This window comes from Apium graveolens, chromosome 7 (assembly GCF_009905375.1).
Source record: "Apium graveolens cultivar Ventura chromosome 7, ASM990537v1, whole genome shotgun sequence".
Lineage (NCBI taxonomy): Eukaryota > Viridiplantae > Streptophyta > Magnoliopsida > Apiales > Apiaceae > Apium > Apium graveolens.
Window position 1 is genome coordinate 236,460,314 of NC_133653.1, and position 21,522 is coordinate 236,481,835.

Consider the following 21,522-nt stretch of genomic DNA (forward strand, 5'->3'; position numbering starts at 1 on the left):
TGAGATAAAGCCTGGCATATTTCCATGGGTGCAGAATTCAATCCAGTTTAAGGGTTATCCAACGGAAGATCCTAATATGCACATTAGGGATTTCAGTGAGATCTGTGACACCTTCAAGTTCAACGGTGTTTCTGAAGATGCTATGAAGCTGAGACTATTCCCATTCTCCTTGAGGGACAAGGCTAAGAGCTGGTTTGATTACTACGTGGGAGGATCTTGCTCAGAAGTTTCTTACTAAATTCTTCCCTATGGCGAAGACAGCTGCAATCAGAAACACTCTTACTCAATTTGCGCAGGAATCGGGAGAATCTCTATGTGAAGCTTGGGAGTGCTACAAGGAGATGCTTAGGAAGTGTCCTCATCATGGAATGCCTGATTGGATGATCATCAATTGCTTCTATAACGGGTTGGGAGCACAGTCAAGACCCATACTCGATGCAGCATTAGGTGGAGTATAATGGGAAAAGAGCTATGAGGAAGCTTATGATCTAATTGAATTGATGGCTACTAATGAATATCAGTATCTAACCCATAGATTGCTACATGGCAAGGTAGTGGGAGTTATTGAAGGGGATACTGCTACGACTATCACTGCTCAACTAAAGGTGTTGTCTATGAAGATCGATTTGTTGGCTAACTATGGAGTTCATCAGAGAATGAGTGTTTGTGAGCTTTGTGTAGGTTCACATGCGACGGAGCAATGCGCTATATCTAGTGAATCAGCTCAGTTTGTGAGCAACTTTCAGAGATCGCAGCAACCAGTTCCAGACACTTATCATCCTAATAACTGGAATCATCCTAACTTCAGATGGAGCAACAATCAGAATGCGATGTAATATCCGTTCCGACAGTTTGGAGATAAATAATTCAACCCTCATGATTTACAGCAACAATTTACACCAAGACAACAACTCCAACTTCAACAACAAACTCATGATGCAGGTCAATCTTTGAATGAAAAATCTGAATTGGAGGAGTTGAGGCTTATGTGCAAAAACTAGGCTCTTATATGCCAAAGCCAGGCTGTTTCTATCCAGAATCTGGAGAACCAGATAGGACAAATTGCTAACGCCTTATTGAATCGACTACCAGAAATGCTTTCTAGTGATACAGAAGTTCAAGGCAAGAGGGAAGCAGAAGAGCAGGTTAAGGCAATTACGTTGAGGTCTGGGAAGGTTGCAAGCCCTAAAAAATCTCAAGTTCCGGAATCTGAAGTTTTGGCTGAAGAAGATGTGTAGAAGGAAGTAGAAGTAGAATCAAGGAAAAAAACTATGGAACACACTCCTCTTGAGGGTAATACAGGGGAGAAACAAGTCTATCCTCCACCTCCTTTTCCTAAAAGGTTGCAGAAGTTGGATAAGCAATTTGCTAAGTTTCTGGAGGTGTTCAAGAAACTTTATATCAACATACCTTTCGCTGAAGCTCTTGAACAGATGCCTAGCTATGTGAGGTTTATGAAAGGTCTTCTCTCTCGGAAAGTGAAGCTCGATGACTTAGATACCGTTGCTCATACTGAGGAATGTAGTGTTGTGCTCTACAAAAGTTGCCTCTGAAGCTTAAAGATCATGGAAGCTTCATTATTCCTTGCACCATCAAAAACTTGTCATTCGATAAGTGTTTATATGATTTGGGAGCTAGCATCAATCTGATGCCCTTGTCTATCTTCAAAAAGCTTGGTCTTCCTGATCTGAAACCGACATATATGTCATTGCAACTAGCTGATTGTTCCATCGCTTATCCATGAGGAATAATAGAGGATGTCTTGGTTAAGGTGGATAAACTCATCTTCCCTACTGACTTTGTAATTCTTGATTTTGAGGAGGATAAGAAGATTCCCATTATCTTGGGAAGACCATTCTTGGCTACAGGCTGAACTATGATCAATGTATAAAAAAGAGAGCTTACGATGAAGGTTCACGATCAAAAGGTCACTTTTAATGTGTTCAAGGTAATAAAGTTACCCACAGCTAAGGATGAATGCTTTAAAGTAGAGTGGGTCGATGATGAAGAAGGAGCAGAGCAAATACAGGTTTTGAATGCACATCCATGGAAGAGGAAGTTGGATATGCCATTCAATTCTCTTGAGTTAGCAAACCTGAAAATTTCTCAGGAGCGTCTCGAGCCGCCTATTGAAGATACTCCCACACTTGAGCTCAACCCACTGCCAGAACACTTGAGTTATACATTCTTAAGTGCACCCCCTGACGAGGAGTCGATATATATTTGTGATGATGTAGAGGGTGGCCGAACGAATCCTCCAATGCCTACAGAAGGTTCTTCTCATGTGCAACAAGTAGTTGATAGGACTGGTATTGGTGATGAGCAGTACAGGCGAGTAACTAAGCGTATGGAGGCCATGCACGACATTCACCGTCGTTTTGCTGCAAATTTGACACAGGCTTTGGGCACTATTTTCCAAGCCACTGGTGTCGAGGTTGATTGGCCACCTGATCCTCCACCCGAAGAAGGTGATCCTCCCGCTAACTAGGTATGCCTGAAATCCTTATTATTGCCTTCAATGAGGACATTGAAAATTTTAATTTTGGGGGTGATAATGTAAGGATTAGTTTGTGTGTGTCCATATAGTTCATATAGATTTATGTTGCATATAGTTGTAGTTCATTCATATTTTTGCATGATTGTTCATTGAGGACATAATTGTTTGTTTTTATGTGATTTCATATAGTTGCATTTGCATGCATATTTAGCATGATCCCTTAAGATGAACTATGCTATTTGACTGGTTGATGTTGATGTGAGTGTAGTGATGACGAATAGAGGGATGTTTAAGTCCTAATGAATTGATTTGCATGCCAGAAACAAATATTTTCACAAAGTCTTATTGGGTTGCTTTTGATCTAGATCATGATCATACTTGTTTGTTGTTGAGATTTAATCACTTGGTTACATTTAAAATTTATGATATTCTCGTAATGACGTAAAAACACTGATTTTTTTTATCTGGAGAAAAACTTGGATTTCATTGCTAGTTGTTGTAAGGCTAGGCGTCAAATGGCTAGTGGCCGACTCATATTTTTATGAGTAGTCTAGGGTGGAATGAGATGGAGCGAAACACACTCATTCAGAAATTGTTGAAAAAAAGAAAAAAAGGAGAAAAAAAAGAAAGAAGAAAAGAAAAAAGTATGTGTTTATGCATAATTGATCAAGATTGAGCTCTTTAATACTCGAGTTATAAAGTTCTAGGGGACTTTGTGCCTAGTGACCTAAGGCTTTTATAGTCGGGGTACCGCTAACCTAACGCTCGCTACATGGATATTATAGCATAAGTCTTTTAGGAATTCATTCATTGCACGATCAAATAAGCATATTTGTTATGTGTTCAATAATAGCATGTATCCTTGTATAACTCTAGTAGGAAGGAGGTGTTGTGAGTCATTATGTGTTTAACATCTATTCTGTTTATAAACTTGTGATTGTTTTGATGAAAGATAAGTTATGGTTATTGATCTAGTTTCGAGAGTATATCTGTTAAGCATCCACACATGCACGTTCTGGTTTGTGAGTTGATTTGTGAGATTTATTCGAACTCTGTTTTGAGTTATTGCATTCTTAGAGGCGTGGCTTATTCATTTGGTTATGGTTATTCTGAGGGGATCGATTGTATTATCATTTAGTTGCATTCATGCATTAGGTTTGTTTTACAGTTTTGAGTCTGTTTATGCTTGAGGACAAACATCGATTCAAGTTTGGGGGTGTGATAAGTGGATTTTATATCTACTTGAAATGCTTCATTACAGGCTTAAGTTGGTGTTTTGGAGTCAAGTTGTTGGTATTTTTGATGTGTTTTTGCGTTATTACATTTCAGGCATCAGTTATATAAAGAAAGGAGTTTTTCAAGAAAATATGCTGAAAAGAGATCAGAATTGGAAGCCTAGGCCATTCTCAATTTGTATAGAATCTCGTTAGCTTCGCGTGGGCAGTTGAATCGCCTAATTCTGACGAGCAGAACTCAAGATATGGCCAAAATAAAATTTGTCAGAAAAATTCCAGAATGTCAGCATGGCCGCGGCAGAAGACAGCGCGCCCGCACCGCTGAAACACTATTTCAGCGCGGCTGCGCCCGAAGGCCGCGCAGCCGCGCCCGGTTGTTGCCTCAGAATCCTAATTTTAGTCGAAATTGAAGATTTTGAGAGTCCTGGTCATCCTGGAGCCTATATATATACCTATAAAAAGATGTTTTTAACAAGAAGGAGGCCTAGGAGAGCAATAAGAAGACCTAGAGAGCACGAGAAGGCTACGGAGAAGAAGACTCTTATTTTTTTCAATATAGTTGATACTTGGATGCTCGTTTTCGATTTGTCTTTGAACTATAGCACTCTTATATTTTTTAATATCATGCTTTCATTGGAACCCATGGTGACGATGAGTTTGGTTATGAACTAATCGTTATCGTGGGGTTCTAACGGATTTACTTATGGATTTCAATAGTTAATTTGTTTCAATATCTTGGTGTGTGGTGATTGATTGATATCCTAGTATTGGTTTTGCTTATTCGTCTTATGTGCGTAGCTAACATATAAGATAGTGTGTTAATCTCTATTGAAGCGACAGTGAATATAGAGGTTTAGAACTTGCCATGCTAGCAGAGTTTCATGTATTTATTATGCATGATTCGTAGGTAATTTTAACCATCTTACTTGCCCTATGTAATCATGATAGATAACCTGTGCATTAAACCTTTTTGTTGTCAAATTCTATAGACATATAGGGTCTCAATATAATTGGTGTCTATTCAAATTCTATCTCTTTTGTGGATGCTTGGTAGTAGGGTATTCGTACAACGAAAGTTAGCATTTACTAGTTTCGTGTTATCTGATTAGTGCCATCACCATTACATGCTAAGGTTAAGAACAAAAAGGCTATTGAATGAAGTATTTAATGAAGTTAGGATCCCATGTTTGTCATATATAGTAATTCAACCTCAATTCTCTTAGTTAATGTTATTTAGTAAAATCTCTTAGTTTCATCAAAACCTAATTTTTTATTTATCTTAGCATTGAGCGATAATTATACATTGTTGCATAGGTGCATAAATTGAACTTAACCTAAACCAGTCTCTGTGGGAACGAATTTGATTTATATCTTATACTACTTGCGAACGCGTATACTTGCGTGAAATTTAACGCGTGTTTTTGCCCTAACAATAGAACTGGTGGTAAATAATGTAACCAGCACTTTGCTTTATCCCTCAGCGAGAATGGGAAAAGTCTCAGCTTGATAGCATCTTCAGTCACCCCATTGAACTTGAAAGTGTCGCAGATCTCGATGAAATCCCTGATGTGCATGTTGGGGTCTTCTATAGGAGAACCCCTAAACTGAATTGAGTTTTGTATCATCTGAATCGTGCTTGACTTGATCTCAAAAGTATTATCCGAGATGGCTGGTCTGATGATGCTCAACTGAATATCATTAATCTTAGATTGAGAATAGTCCATCAAAGCCTTAGGAATTTCTGCTTGATCTCCCATCACTACTAAAGTTGGTTCCTTGACTTTCTCTTCTTCTTCTTCTACTTTCTCTTCGTCCTCAAAAACTTCCCTTCAAATCACTAGAGCTTCCTCCTCGGCTTGATCTAGAGTTCTCTTACGAGCCCGCGAACGCGTATGCATACACGCTCGCTAGAGTACCTGAAACATGACAAGGAAAAGAGTAGGTAAGTAATAATGTCCGAGTCAATGAACTTTAACGATCACTGATGACAAACACATAAACTAAAAGTTAACACCGAGTCCCCGACAATGGCACAAAAACTTGTTAGTTGCTAAGCACGCACTAATAATTCCCGCAAGTATATGCGATCGCAAGTAATATAGAATTATTTCTAGTTCATTCCCACAGAGACTGGTTAGATTAACTATGTGATATATGCGCTTACGCAATAATGATATGGATATTATTCAATGCTAAGACGAATAACAATTTGGATTTTGATTATACTACGATTAACTATTGAGAATTATATTAGAGAACATTAACTAAGAGATTAAAAAGAGTTGAATAATATATAACATAAACATGGGATTCTAACTTTATTAAATACTTCATTCAATAGCCTTTTCGTTCTTAACCTTAGCATGCAATGGTGATGACACTAATCGGATAAAACGAAATTGATAAATGCCAACTTTTGTTGTACACATACCATACTACCATACATCCACAAAACAGATAGAAGCTGAATAGATACCAATTATATTGAGACCCTATATGTCTATAGAATTTGACAACATAGCGGTTTAATGCACAAGTTATCTATCGTGAATACATAGGGCAAGTAAGAGGGTTAAAATTACCTATGAATCATGCATAACAATAACATATGAACCTATGCTAGCATGACAAGTTCTAAACCCTTAAATTCACTTTCGCATCATTAAAGATTAACACACTATCTTATAAGTTCACGACACTCATAAGACGAATAAGCACAACCAATACTAGGTTATCATACAATCACCACACACTAAGGTATCGAAACAAATCAACTAAAGAAATCCATAAATAAATCCTCTAGAACCCCACGATAATGATTAGCCCATAATTGGACTCATCATCAACGTGGGTTCCGATCAAAGCATGGTATAATAAACGTAGTCTTTATAAAATAAATAATAAACAAAGTACATAATCCAGAGTATTAGGTTCAACAAAAACAAGAAATGAGCATCCAAGATTACAACTTAAAACAAAGATTCATAAGAATAAACTAGATCTTCTTCGTCTTCGTTGGATTGTGCTATAGGTCTTCTTGTCATCTTCTCCTTAAGCTCCGTTATGAAAAACGTCTTTTAATTGTCTTTAAATAGCACTCCAATTAATCCAAAAGCCCAGAAAAATAGTCTTCTAATTCAAACAGGAAACTGGATTCCCGACCTGGCGTGGGCACGCGCTTCACCAGCATGGGCGAGCTGACATTTTGTTCCTCTGGCGCGGGCGCGCATTAGCACACCGCGGGCGCGCCGGTCTTCTTGAAGAACTGGAATTTCCTTTGTTTCTTGCTGCAATGAGTTGGTCTTCATGAGCCTTTATTCCTTGGACACTATCCTAACACCATATTAGCATCAAATCAATGCTAATTCACCTGAATTCCGGATTAATGCCTGAAATGCAAAAACGCTAGAAAACACATTAAAATACCAACAACTTGAGTACAAATACGCCAATTCAAAGCTTTATGGAGCGTTATAAAGTGTCATAAATGTCATTCAACATAGGCCAATGTGTGCCTTGGATCCAGCTTATAGAGCAGAGCTGTGTGCCTTGCTCAGGGTTAGTGCGTGACTATTGATCAACAACCTAACCTTAGTTTTTAAAATAGAAGTGAAAATCCAATTCTAATCATTGTTTAACAAGAAACTTGATTCCTTAAATAACTTCATTTGATCATTGTTTAATCTGAGTATTGTCACTGTGACTTGCTTAGTTAGTTAGCTCACTCTTGCGAATCTGTTTATGTTCTTTTCCAGGTAAGAAAAAAGTTGGTAGCGAGGATCCCCACACCAGTGTGCGAGCTATGATTACAGGTTGAGTTGGATCAAGCTAGCTGGAGACTTTTGTTTTAGTTTTGAGTTTGAAAGTTTGTAATAATGTTTATTAATCAGATGTATGTTAAACTAGCTGGGATTTGGTACGTTGTAATGTAAATAAGGTTGTGGCTCGTGTTCATACTTTAACCTGTTAAAATATGTGGTTGTGTAAGGTAGGGTCAATGCATTATTATTTGATAAACAGGTTTATATATTTTTTTTGTGTGTGTGTTGTGAACCCCAAAACTTTTGACTCGGGTTTGGAGAGCGTCACAGTTGTAGGGGTCCAGTGATGTCAGTCATTGTCTTCTTCTTGTGTGATGCTCTCTTTGACTTTCCTTTCTCACATGCTTTACAAAGTCCATCAGGACTGAATTCCATCTTGGGCAGACCTCTCCCCATCATAACCAAAGAATTCTTGGTCTTGAAGTTTAAGTGAGAGAGCTTCTTATCCCATAACCAACTTTCATTTGGAGAAGCTTTAATATAGAAACATATTACTTGCCTATCTTAGGCAGAATTCCAGTCAACTACAAAAAGATCACATTTTCTCACTCCATTGAGAGTAAGCTTCTGATTTTTTTGATTAGAGATCAAACACTTCTCTTTATTTAAATAAAACTTCACATCCTTTGTCACAAAATTGAATGATAATGGGGAGATTATGCATAAGACCTTCAACTAGAGAGATTTCATCAATGATAAAATTACCAATCTCCAAATAGCTATATCCCATTGCATGACCTTTTCTGTCATCTCCAAAAGTAACCACCAGGACAACTTTCTCAACCACCTTTGATAGCATGGCTCTATCTCCAGTCATATGCCTTGAACATACACTATCCAGAATCTACATGACATTTTTCTTCTTCTTAATGCCCTGAAAACAAAGGGGATTAAGTATTATTTGTTACCCAAACTATGTTAGGTCCAGCGGACTTAGAAGCACTTAAGTGTTTAGCATTTTTCTTAATAAGATTAACAGGCTTAATATTCTTTGCTTTGTCATTGACTGATTCAATGTCACTTGCAGAAGCACCAACAGACTTGCTATTGGGCTTTGTGACAGGTGCCACATTCCTAGCTTTAGGAGGACTCACAGTCTTTGATCTACCAGTGTTCTTGTGAGCATGCTTATCATGATTATGAGATGTGCTATGTGAGTCTATGGAATCAAGATAAGTATTCATAAAAGAAATTACACATGGCATGCAAACATGCTTTATGCACTTAAAAGAATGATGCATGTTAGGCATGTTATGCACACAAGCATAAAACATTTTTAGTTTGTTAACTTTATCCTTTATACAAGCATGAGTAAGCTAACCAGCAGAACCGCAATTATTACATAACTTCATAGGGCCATTATCTCCTATCCTGCCATTTCTATTCATGCTTCTCTTAGTCTTGGAAGTAAAACCTAGTACAATATTAGATTGTTCACTATCACTAGTTACTGACTTACTGGGTTTCTATAACGCCTGGGAAATATTATGTAATTATTTTCTTCAATAAATAATTATTATGTGAGTTTTGTGTGAATTTTGGTGAATTATTTGATGATGGATAATAATATTTGAATGTTTATTTCTGATAAAATTTAGATATTCTAATTTCCAATTATCCAGAATTAAATCTAGATAATTTTGGTATTTTTCTGGTAATTTTTGAATGATCATATGATTTTATAAGGATTTATAGAATTAACAATGATTATTTTTACATAATTATAAAAGTACTTTTTAGAATTAGAAATGGTCCCACTTCAATCGTTTTTGCATTTTTACAACCTGAAACTCTTCCGAAAACTCCTTCTTAACCTAATATGATAATTCTGAACACTTTTCATGTTTTGACTTTTTCGATCCGGGGTACGGTTTGACCTGTACGAGTCCCGGTATGAAATTTTCGATACGCAAATCATTTTATATACCAATAAGAATCCGTATTCTCAAAAGGCGAGACATTATCACCTTAATTTCGTATAAATTATTTTATAGGAAACTCTGTTTTGATAATTATCCAAATTTGATATTAAAATCGTACCGTCTTTTAGTTACTTAGAGGCTAAGTAACCTATTTTCGGATCCAATATGTAAATGTAATTATCGAATTATTAAATAAATAAAATATGTGATGGTTCTGTCAGCTATGTGTTGCTGTATTATCAATTGTCTGTGAATTATTGGATGCGAAGATTAATTTTATAATTAATTATCGAGCTGTATGCTTTTAATTCATTTTAAAGTGATTTTATTGAATATTTATTCTTAAAAATGCTAAAATTGTCTCTAAAATTATTCTTAATGTTTTATAACTTTATTTATTATTTTTAGGGGTTTATAAAGTTAGAAATCAATATTTTATTAATTATTTAATTTTAAATGATTTCCTGATTTCATTAAATTGTAAAATCAGTAATTAATTCGAAAATACTTCAAAAATTATAGAAATTTCGATTCTATTAACTTTTAAATATTTTGAGAATTTTAAAATTTCTTCGGGAATTTTTAAAATATGTTCGAATAAATTCTCGAATTATTATTACTCGTAGGTTATTTGTTTAAAACGAAAATTTCGATGCAAATCGAGATAATAACGAAAAGAAAAAAAAATATAGAAACACCTAATTCTACCCCAAATCCCCCACCCCCCCCATGTCGTCTCTCTCGAATCAAATCTCTCTCTCGTCTCCTCAATCTCTCCCAATCTCTCAATCTCACTCTCGTTTTTCTTTTTCCAAACTCTCTCTCGATCTCTATTCTCCCGTGCCTGGGTTTCTCTGTTTTCGATCATGTCTGCCGCCCTTTTGCTTTTCTGTCGGTTGCCGTTTCTTTATTCCGGAAAATTGCCACCGCCCTCTGTCTGTTTGTTCGGTATATATCTATGTGTTCAAGTGTGTGTAATTTATGTGTGTGTGTATTTCGTGTGTGTATCTGTGTGTGTACATGTGTTGTGGTGTGCTGTGTTGCTCCCCTATTCCTGCTTCGGTTGCCGCCGGCTTGATTCCGGCCAGGCGACCTCTCTGTTCCCCAGCGCGTATGCGCGTGATGCCTATTTTTCCATTTGCGCGTATAGGCGCGTGATTGTTCTTGGTTTGAAGGTGTTATTCGAATGTTCTGTTGAAAAGTCGCATTTTAATAATTTATTTTATTAATTTTCTGCAAAAATAAATCGATTGCAATTCGTGAAATAAAAAGATTTCATGGAGAAAATTATTAATATTTAATTGGGAGAATTCACGTAGGACGTCCTTTATTAACAGAAACCCGTGAATTTTACCGCCGTCGGCGATGAGCCTCGGCGAGCTGACGGTGGGCGATAATGATTTTTATCTGAGTCCTACAGTTATTAATTAAATAAATTAGTTCATAATAATATTTATGAAACGAAAACGAATAAAATTAGTTTATAAAATAAATTTCGAAATGAATGAAAATGGTTAATAACTGTATTGTATTGGCGATTGGGATTGGCATATGGATGGTAAATTGGATGATTGGTTGTTGTTATGTTGTGATTGACGTCGATTTGATCTCGACGGGTAAGCCGATAAACAAAGGAGGCGCTGCCCGATTTTCGAGAAATTAATTCCGAAATATCGGGAACGTAACCTATAATTATCAGAGACGTCGAATAATCATATACAATTATATTATATGAACTGAACTGCGATTGAGACAAGATAATTTATAAATAATCGATTACCCTGTTTTTCAAAACGACGAGTATACGTATTTTCTGAAAATAAATACCGAACCGAATTTCGAAGATGTGAACCATAACTGCTATGTGTATTTCGATAATACATATAAATATGAATTCGGTTATGAAATCGTATGGGTAGAATAGGATGACGATTTGATGTTAAGTTTAAGCGGTTATCTGAATTAGGGTATTTCAACCCTGTAGGTTTTAGACGGAAGACCCAAGACGTGACATCGGACTAGGAATGATCTAGAGATTAGACATCGAGATCAACGAAATTCCAACCAAAGGGTCTGAATGTTAGGATCATATCGAGAATAGGATAGTAGGTGGACAATAAAGTCGAATGGTCAAAGTCGAACCAAAGTCGACCAGTAATAACGGTTAAAGCTTATTGAGGCAAGTATTCCTAACCTTTCTCCTTAAATGCTATAAATATTTATTCGCTCCTATTCTAAGTTCAGAATAGTTAACTGTTTTATATTTCGCTGCAATTACTCTTATGATGCCAGTTCTTTTCATTATTGTTCATATAACTCGATTGCTCTCTTGAGCAAATACCCATTCTTTCGGGTTATTTGTGAACCCTGAATTGGGAAGTTTTGACTTCAAAATGGTTTGACATCAAAACACTCTACGGGCTGGATAGTGATACTTTGGGGATTAAGTTTTACTTAATCCTAAGGTCCGAAACATAATCGGTGCCTTGAGATGGGCCGTAGTGCCTGGGGACCCGACTGGATCTATACGGGTAGGTATAGATCTGCACTGTATCCTGACTGATCAGCAGGATATAAGTGTGAACTAGTGTCCAGTCTAATTTGTTGTTGATCACCATTAATGGCATTCCTTCTTGAAATAAAATGTGATTATGGATTAAAGTTATTCTTTCTTAGCACTCAGTTTCGGGAAATTACAATGTTTCTAAATAAATTCGATGGTCAGATTATTGCTGCAACATTAGTTGCTCAGTAATAGTTAGAATCTTGAATGAATTGAGATCTTCTTAATTATTCAACCCATCTTTATCAGGCAGGTTTAGCAGGCTAAGTCTATGGAAACTTAGTCAATAATGATGGATACTGAATAGTTAGGGATTTCTTGAACGTCATTTTATGAATAGTTATTGCATTTGTTGCTCAAGTATGAAGTGTTACCAGAAACTATTTTGAAAACACGCGATCTCGGAAGCTCTTACAAAAATGTCGTTATTCCCTATGTGATTTATAGCAATGCAAATCAAATTGATTTTAAGTTGATAAAGTATATCCTTTAAATGATTTCGTGTCTCGCTCTTCCAGAAATATTTCAGAGATTTTATCCGGAAGTTTTCTTTGATTTTAATGCTTGAAACTCAAAATATATATACTTGTTGAGCATTTTGGCTCACTCTTGCTTTGTAAATTCTTATTTCTGCCAGAAACAGATAAGGATTAAAGTGAATAGCTTTGATAGACAGCAGAAGTTAGAGAAATTTCCATTGCGAGAGGTTGAAGGTGTTAGAAGAATGTGACAAGAGCATTAGTTCAAAGGTATTTACACTTGTATTATAGTTGAAGTGAGTTGTAGAAGGTTAGATTCTTGTTTCATACCATAACCTGTAAAAGATCCGGACTCAAGGGGTTATTTGTTTATTTCTTTACTTTATGTAATAATGGTTTAGTAACACCAAATCTTGACCCCAGATTTGGGGCGTTACAGTTTCTTTGCCTTTCTCTTCTTAGAGTTCTCTAAGTCTTCAACAAGCATCTCATGATGAATATACAAGTTATCTTCATCAAAATGTTTGACATTAGCTTTCTTAAAAAATGGCTTCTTAGCATTTTTAAGAACATGAGTCATACTAGAAGGATTCACAACCTTTTCATTAGGCTCAAGCTTAACTATAGGTTTCTTAGAAGACTTTCTAAGTTCATCATAGTCCTAGCCTATCCCGACCTTTCTGCCAACTACTTGGTCATCTATAAGCTTCTTAGCAAGATTAGCAAAATCAATAAAAGCATAAAATTTAGTGTCTAATTATGTAATCTTGCTATTAAGTTCAAGCTTAGTCTCGACATGCTTCTTGATCTTAAGTTCCTTATAACGATTATCTTTCTTAAGATTTTTCATAGCGACTTGATCTAGAACTGAGTTATCATTTTATATTTGAAGCTTCTTTAGTTCTTTTTCTAATTCAACTACATTATCCCTAGTACATCTTAGTGTAGTACAACAATTCATACAGACTTATCTTAAGGCTTCATATTGCTCAACGCATTACTTAGTTTTGCATTAAACCTTAAGATTTTCATAAGATTCTACATTGGAATACACTAAAAAGGTCTATCTAAAAGCAACACAATGGTCATTCTCACATAGATTTTCAGTAAGTAAAGCACGAACAGTTAGAAATTATACTTGCGAAAAAGATTTTTCCATCAGTGCTAGATTTCCAAATTGCTCTTCTTCATCATTAGTGTCATCCCAATTTTTTCCTTCAACTATGTAGGATTTCATTGGATACTTCTTTGAGCTTGCATAATCCTATTTCTAGATAAACCTTTCCATTTTCCTTAGCTTGTTATGACTTTCTACATTTAGTGGCAAAGTGCCTAACCTCATCACATACACCCTAAAGATGAATTTGTCCTTTTCCCACGATTGCTGCTTCCAGAATCCCTAAAGCCTTGCTTCTTTCTAAACCTGATGTTACTGAACATCCTTGCAAGGTTGGGTATAGTGGGATCTTCCATACTCTGTAGCTCCTCAGTGGTATAATAGTCACTTAGATTACCTGAGAGGTTTCCATCATCCATCTCAGCTTCAAAGGACATTTCAGCGTTAGACTTTGGCTTTGCAGCAGTTATGTCTAACTCTTTGTTATCACTTGCAATAAGAGCAGTGGCTTTGAGAAATTTAGAATTCTTGCTATCAAATGTACTAGTATCATAGATGATTTTCCATTGTTCTTTCTCCATCTCATGTATTTTCATCTTACCATACAGCTTCTCAAGTGTCATGGTCTTGAAGTTACCTCGCTCATGAACAAATGAAGCTTTATTCTCTAAATGGTGAGGCGAGGTCAGCATGAACTTCCCGTTGAGTTCTCTCTGAGGATAATTCTTACCATGTATACCTAGCTCATTCAATAATTTATTTATCCTTTCTAAAACTTGAGTTATAATTTCTCCTGGTAAAAATTTAAATGCCTCAAATTATGAAGTCAAAATATCCAGTCAATTTTTTTGACATCTCTAGTTCCTTTCATCAACAGTTCTACGGTCTCCCACATATGCTTGGCACTCTCACAAATCATAATTTGGTGGCTCGTATCATCATTCATGGAAACCACCAAAATAAGATGTAGGCCTTCATCCAATCCAATTAATTCTTTATCCTTTGCAGTCCATTCAGCTTCAAACATTGAACTTGAGATCCAGCAGTGATTGGACTTTCGGAGAACTCATATTTTCAGATCTGAGAAAATTTTGCAATATACCGTCTCAAAATAATACTACTCAATCACTCAACAATACCAAAACCCAATCAAGTAAAATCGACAAACCCAAAATCATATTTAAACCAAAATTAATATAAAAGTTATCAATTAAACGGATCTAATATGTATATTGATTAACAGGCTCTGATACCAATTGTTAGGTCCATTAGGTATATACAAAAGGGGTGAATGTATGCTACAAATCACTCTGAAGAGATAAAGCTTTATCAAATGATAATAAATACAAGCTATAAAGCAATATCTAATGACTTTTATCAATATGTAAGGCTTGAATTGACAGGTATAAATTTGGGCAGTACTTCTCTCTATCAAATCAATAAATTCGAATCAAGAAGCTCTTGAGAAAATAATTATGCTGAGTTTCTTTACTAGTTGAGAATACTTGCTTTTTTACAATGTTGATTTATTATGTATATATGGGTTGTAGCTTGAAGAGAGAGAGAGAGAGAGAGAGAGAGTATGCATGTGGATTAATATTGGCCAAGTATTTGAATTCTATAGCTTGCATATATTGTTCACTTGTTCCCATGTCTTTATCCTTGAATTTAATAGCGCCTAAGTGAGAAAAAATGACACTTAGAAAATTCAAGATTACTTCAAGTGGCTTGTACAAGGCTAGTAGAAGGACAATGTGGCGCCTCCAAGGTAAAACAAGAGGAAGGTGGCGCATAGAGAGGTTCCTAGCACTTGATTTCTTCAAATCTTCATGCATGTGGCGCCTAAAGCTGTTTGTGACTTAGTTTCTGAGCTCAATTATTTATGTGGCACCTCCTAGGTGATGTGAAATAAATGGCGGAGCCTACAAGGCTTTTTCAAGAAGCTTTTTTACTTAATTTTTGTTGCAAGTGGCGCCTACAAGAGAGTGGAATATGGTAGTGGTGCCTAGAGTGAACAAGGTGCACTTTGGAGTTAGTTTTTGATCTTATTTCTTCCCTGTGACTCCTACTAGGTCAAGACCACTTCTAGTACTTAGTTTTTAAGACATATTATAAGACAGTCACTCCTACTATGTAAATGAATAGCCTTGCTGACTCCTACTACAAGGTAGTGATCACTTTTACTTAGTTTCTGTAGAGCACTTTATCCCTTTAACTGTTTGGTCTTCACGCCTACTCTGTGAGTCTTCATATAAACCATATACCCTCTATATCTAGATGCTAACCCTCACTTAACAATTCTTTTAATGATAACACTTAGTTTCCCTTCACGAATTACTGACACCTAGTGTAATGGTCCGGTTCACAGGCGACTAGTTCCGCTCTCAGGCCTTTGTACTATAATCTTTCCATAACATTGTCAAGTATTATATAACACATAATCAACTTCACTTAAAATCCTTTAGGTCTTTATATTGATCCGAATAATTTCTTCGAATGACTCCAACTTTATTCCTCCATTGCTTGAACATATTAATGACCTTCATACGGGCTTTTGTTGACATTTTCTTCTCTGCAGCTAGCAAGATCATTACGTATATACCCAATAATCAATATTTACTGATTCAATTGGGATATAAATAATTTGCAAGTCATTTGTTTTATGTTGATTTATCTAAACCAACATTGTTGAGTTATAGATACAACTTCTATCTTGCTCAACATATAGGATATTTGTGAAACTTTCATTGTCAAGGAAAACTCGATGGACATTCATCGAAGTGATAAGCTTACTTATCACCAGTGCATCATTATGAGTATGATGCACCCACCTTGATTCCATCTCTCTAAAGGTAATATCAGCAGACTCCCCCTTGAACAACTTTGGTGGCATGTTCTCCAAGATACTAATATTGGTGAGAGGTTGATACCTGGTTTCTCTAGCATGCCTTTCTGACGCCCGATTACTATCACCAACTAGCAAATTTCCTCTAAATATTATTTTAATACTTCCAGCTCTCTGGAATTTCATGTCTTCTGATTTTTCATCAAGGTCTACTCGCGGAGGACGTCCTCCATCTCTTTCCTTGTCGTTTCCTCTGTGTCGCTTTACTTTCTTGACAATCCATTCACCGAGATAACCAGCATTATTCAGTTCCTCAATCTCATCTTTCAAGTAATGATATTCTTGAGTATCGTGCTCAGTGGATTCATGATATTCGCAATAATTTTTCTTGTCCCTACTTACCATGAAGCCAAACATTCTGGCTTCTTGAAGAACCCTTTGTCTTTATCAACTTCAAAGATATGATCAATAGATGCGTCCAGAGGAGTGTAATTGCTCATCCTATTTTTATAACTTAATGGCGGACTCCACTCTCTTCGCGAACTTGTAGCATTCACTCGATTAGGGCTTCGAGCATTTTGTCGATACTCCAGACTTACAGATCTTTCTCTTCTTTTGGCTCGTCCCTTTGGATTGCTCACATTGTCATTATTTTTAGTCTCAGCAAGTGACCATTCCATTACTTTGAAGGATTCATCTCGAGCAAGCACATCAGCGAAATATGTCAGATCTTTCCCTTATAAGTGCTTCCAGAAATACGTTCCTACGCGCAACCCTATTATAAGGAAACTCTTCAATGTTTCATTTTTTCCTCCTCTTACCGGCATAGACTCTGTGTTGAACATTTTGAAATATGAAGTTAAGCTTTCAGCCTCTTTTTGCTTAACATTTGACAACATACTAGCTGGTGGAGTATATTCACATCAGCTTGGAATTAAGTTAAAAATTAAGTTTTTATTTGCTCCCATGATGTGATAATTCATGGACCAAGTTTTTAGAACCACTGATGAGAACCCTCTCTCAAAGTAGCTTCCAAGATATGACATTTGGCTAAATCAGGTACCTGATACACATCAATCTCAATATTAAATCTTACTAGAAACTCCACGGGATCAAAATTCCCATGAAAAGACGTAAGTCATTGGTATGGTAGCTAGCAAGTAACTCCGTTTTCCTTATTATAGCGGAAAAGAAAGATGGAGCTTGCACAGTTTCCGTAACTCTTCCTCCTTCGAGGTGATTGAGTAACTTTTTTAAATCATCTACGTTGAATGTTCTAACTCCCGGGATGGTTTGAACATTGGGTTCTGGGGGTTATTGATGTTGCCCCATTTGATTACCCTCGGGTGTACTGGAGGATCTTGTCGCCATTCGCTATGAGGTTGATGTTGTGGGACATCTCCATCCTGATTTTGAGCCTCCATTGAATTTGAGGTTCTCATTCACCACATCCTTGAACTCTCCATTATTATATGGCCTTTCCAGAGTTTGAGCGCCACCCCACCATGAGGATGCGCCCTATGTCCATTACATATAGCACTATGAGAAGCAACATGAACAATGACAGAGATTTCACCGTCATCTAAGGGCGTGCCCTCGCGTCTTCCATTCAGAGACTTTCTTCCATGATGATATCCCAATCTCCCTCAAAGATTCCTTTGATAACCTTGTCCATAGTTTCCAACCCAACCACGTGTCGCGCCCTATTATCCTTATGGAATGTAGGGTGAACACGAGTTATGTCACGGGGCCTCACTTCTTTACCGCTTCCTTCCTTTTACCATTCCAACAACAACATCCTTAAGTCATCATCTCCCGACCATCTGCCAAGCCTTCTTTTCAAGGTTGAGAAATCTCTTCTCTCTTCACCTGGGTTTTAAATATTTTCCACACGATGACGCTCATCCATCATTCGCCCAGATCTATAAGGATGTGGGGTAACCATATTGTCAAGTCAAGGTCTCTCTGTCCCATCATTATCCTCATCAACAATCTCTATAATAGGCTCAACATCATCAGAATTGTTAGGAATATGTTGTAGTCTTGATGATAATTCTCTAAAACACCTAAGTAGATTAAATAAGTGTGTTTTGTAGATTTCCACGGATAACCCCAGTTATCTATCCGTTGAAGGAGTAGCTTATATGGATAAGTATGTAGCACATTCTGTACACTAGTATAGCTGGGGGATTTGGTAGTTTTTAGTAGTTTCTAAGTTAAGTTGACTACTAGCAAGATATACAAAGTAGGTTGGTTAATTGTAAATAGAAAATGCCTTGTAGTTTTGTATAAGTGAAAGAATATCAACTGTTATGGAAACAACTTCAACTGCTAATCTACAAAGCTTCAATGGATGTCTCTACAAAGCTTCAACGGATAAATTAATAAGCGATCAACGGATGAGACAAGCCTTCAACGGATAATAGATCAAGCTATCAACGGATATTACCAAGAATGCTTCAACGGATGGCACCAATATAGTGTCAACGGATAACACCTATGAAGCATCAACGAATAATCAACAAAGATAGTAGTTAAAAGGGACTTGACAGAAGCTGACAGAGTCATATGGGTTGATAGTGCATAAAAGGAATGTGGCAGCCTGATTGCAGGTGTTGGAAGCAAATGAAGCATTTTCATTTCTATGCAAGACAAGATCATTCAAAAATGATGTATCTAACTTGGATTGCATTGGATAGAGAAATGAAGGAACATGTGAATTGGTCTTAGTTGATATGAATATTTTTATCTTATTGTACATGTAACTTGGTGATATATAAACCATATTTAGCAAGTATTTTAGAACCAAGAATTACAAGAAATCAATTAGAGAGTCTTTGTAAACTATATCTTCTAGCACTCTCAAGTTCTAAGTTGTAATACTTGTAAGCAACTGTGTGCATTCTTTCATCACAAAGATTTTCTGAATATATACATCTCTGGGGAAATACAAATCCACCAGAAAGTTTTTAAACACTTGTTTATTTACTTTTTGTAATTGAATACTTTATAATCATAATCCGCACTCTTTCATATTCAAACACAGTTGTATATTTAAGAAAGAATTTTTTATTAACGCAAAAAGAAACCAGAATTCCATTTAATCCCCCTTCTTTAATTATGTTGTTATATTGTTAGGGATTAACAATTGGCATTAGAACAAGCTCTTAACATACAAAGAGTTTAAATATCAAAGCAATCAAACAACATGAGCATGAAGGACATTGGTGTGAAGATTCTAATTCTGGACAGAGATAACCATTATGACGCCCTCCAAACCTGGGGTCTAGATTTGGGGGTCACTAGCCACTAAACTAAAATAAAATAATCACAGCAGAATAATATAATAAATATGACCCCTTTACCTGCACTGGATCGATCACAGGTTATAGTATGGAATAAGCACTAATACAAAACCAAATGTTATTATAAACCATAAGTCTAATTAGTTTTACAGATTATTCAAATTTTATTACAAACCTCTAGGCTATCCAAGCGTCCTAAAACTGTCTATCTGGAATACACACCAACTATTTACAAGCACTCGACTTCTGATCAAACCTGGATCTCAAGCCTGCTCTGGCTTAGCTTAAAGATTAGATTGATATACAAGTATGAGCGAAAGAAATGCTCAACAAGCAGTATAAAATGTGCTTGAAATGATAAACCACATTCTGATAATAACTGAACAACAGGATAAAATCAGTAATATTTGATCAATAATAAATGTTACACAAGCTATCAACAATAAACGATAATTTTTAGATTGGAATCTAACTCCGACGGACGTACTATCACATGTTGATCATCCCGTGTGATAGCACAAGGTCATGATTCATAGAAACATGCCCACAAAACACGAGTACTCAAATAAAAAAGCAATATACCTGCATGTGGCAAAAATGGTGTCATAATATTTCATATAACACATAGAAATAGCCCTCCGCTGGACCGTCCATCCCGGTCACTTACGCATTCATCCAATCTATAAAACATTTTGATCAAAGGAGTCGAATCAAAGGACATCCTTAACCATATAACTCCCCATTTCTCATGGTCCAGTGCTATCTCAACAATCGATGGTGAAATAACTAGAACTATTAGTTATTCGTTAATCTCAATTCAATGTTCCACTATATAGAGTAATTTATAGCGAAATTTAAAACGTTTAACTATTCTAAACTTAGAATAGTATGGAAATTGAAAGAATACAGTTCAGAGTCAATATCAATTGAATGATAAATGAAGATATAACATTTGCATAATATGATTCAAAATAAACATCACTTGAACAATTAGTGAAGTTAGGGGTACTTGCCTGGTATGCTCGATAACCTCTTACTATAACTCTGCTTATAGCTGCTGGCTACTATCTCCGTCTAACACTTGACCGCACTCCTTGCTACACGATTCTATAAACAAAAGGACTATCTTAATTGACAGAACCAAACTCAATCGACGTAACTATACGTCTTGACATCTACCCGATCGTTTATAACTAAGCATGGCATTTTAAAACTGTAAACAGATAGCATGCATATCACGTAGCAAGTAGTCATGGCATTCGTATAACACGTAATCACATATTTCATGTAACACATAAGTCAGATCATTAAAAGATATGTCTTAGTGCGTTCAGAATGAAAATCTGGTCAATAATAATATTTACCGATCAGATATCGAGTCAAACTGATACACAAATCAAATGACATTGCAATACGAAAGAAATTAGGACTTAAAAGTGTTTTTATTGAAAGCGTAATATTTTTCTGAGTCTATACGCGTTCGTTTCGTATTAAAAGGACGAAGGGTTTAATTATTACGAATAAGATAAGAAATAAATAGATTTAAATCAATTAATAATAATATTAATTGATTTTTAAATACCAAAATACAATTTTTAAAAGCCTAAAATAATTTTTAGAAATTATTTGAATTAATTATAAATAATTTACATTTATTTAACTATTTATAAATGAAATTAATTGATTAAATAATTTTTAATTAATTAATTAAATTCATAAATAATTAACTAAAATAAAT

At 35.9% G+C, this 21,522-nt stretch overlaps 1 non-coding gene across 1 annotated transcript; it reads right to left on the reverse strand.

Annotated features, from left to right (window-relative positions):
- Window positions 1-263: 263 nt before the first annotated feature.
- On the reverse strand, window positions 264-370 carry LOC141676291 (small nucleolar RNA R71). The gene has a single exon (XR_012556889.1). It is a non-coding gene; the product is annotated as a small nucleolar RNA R71 (small nucleolar RNA).
- Window positions 371-21,522: the final 21,152 nt, after the last annotated feature.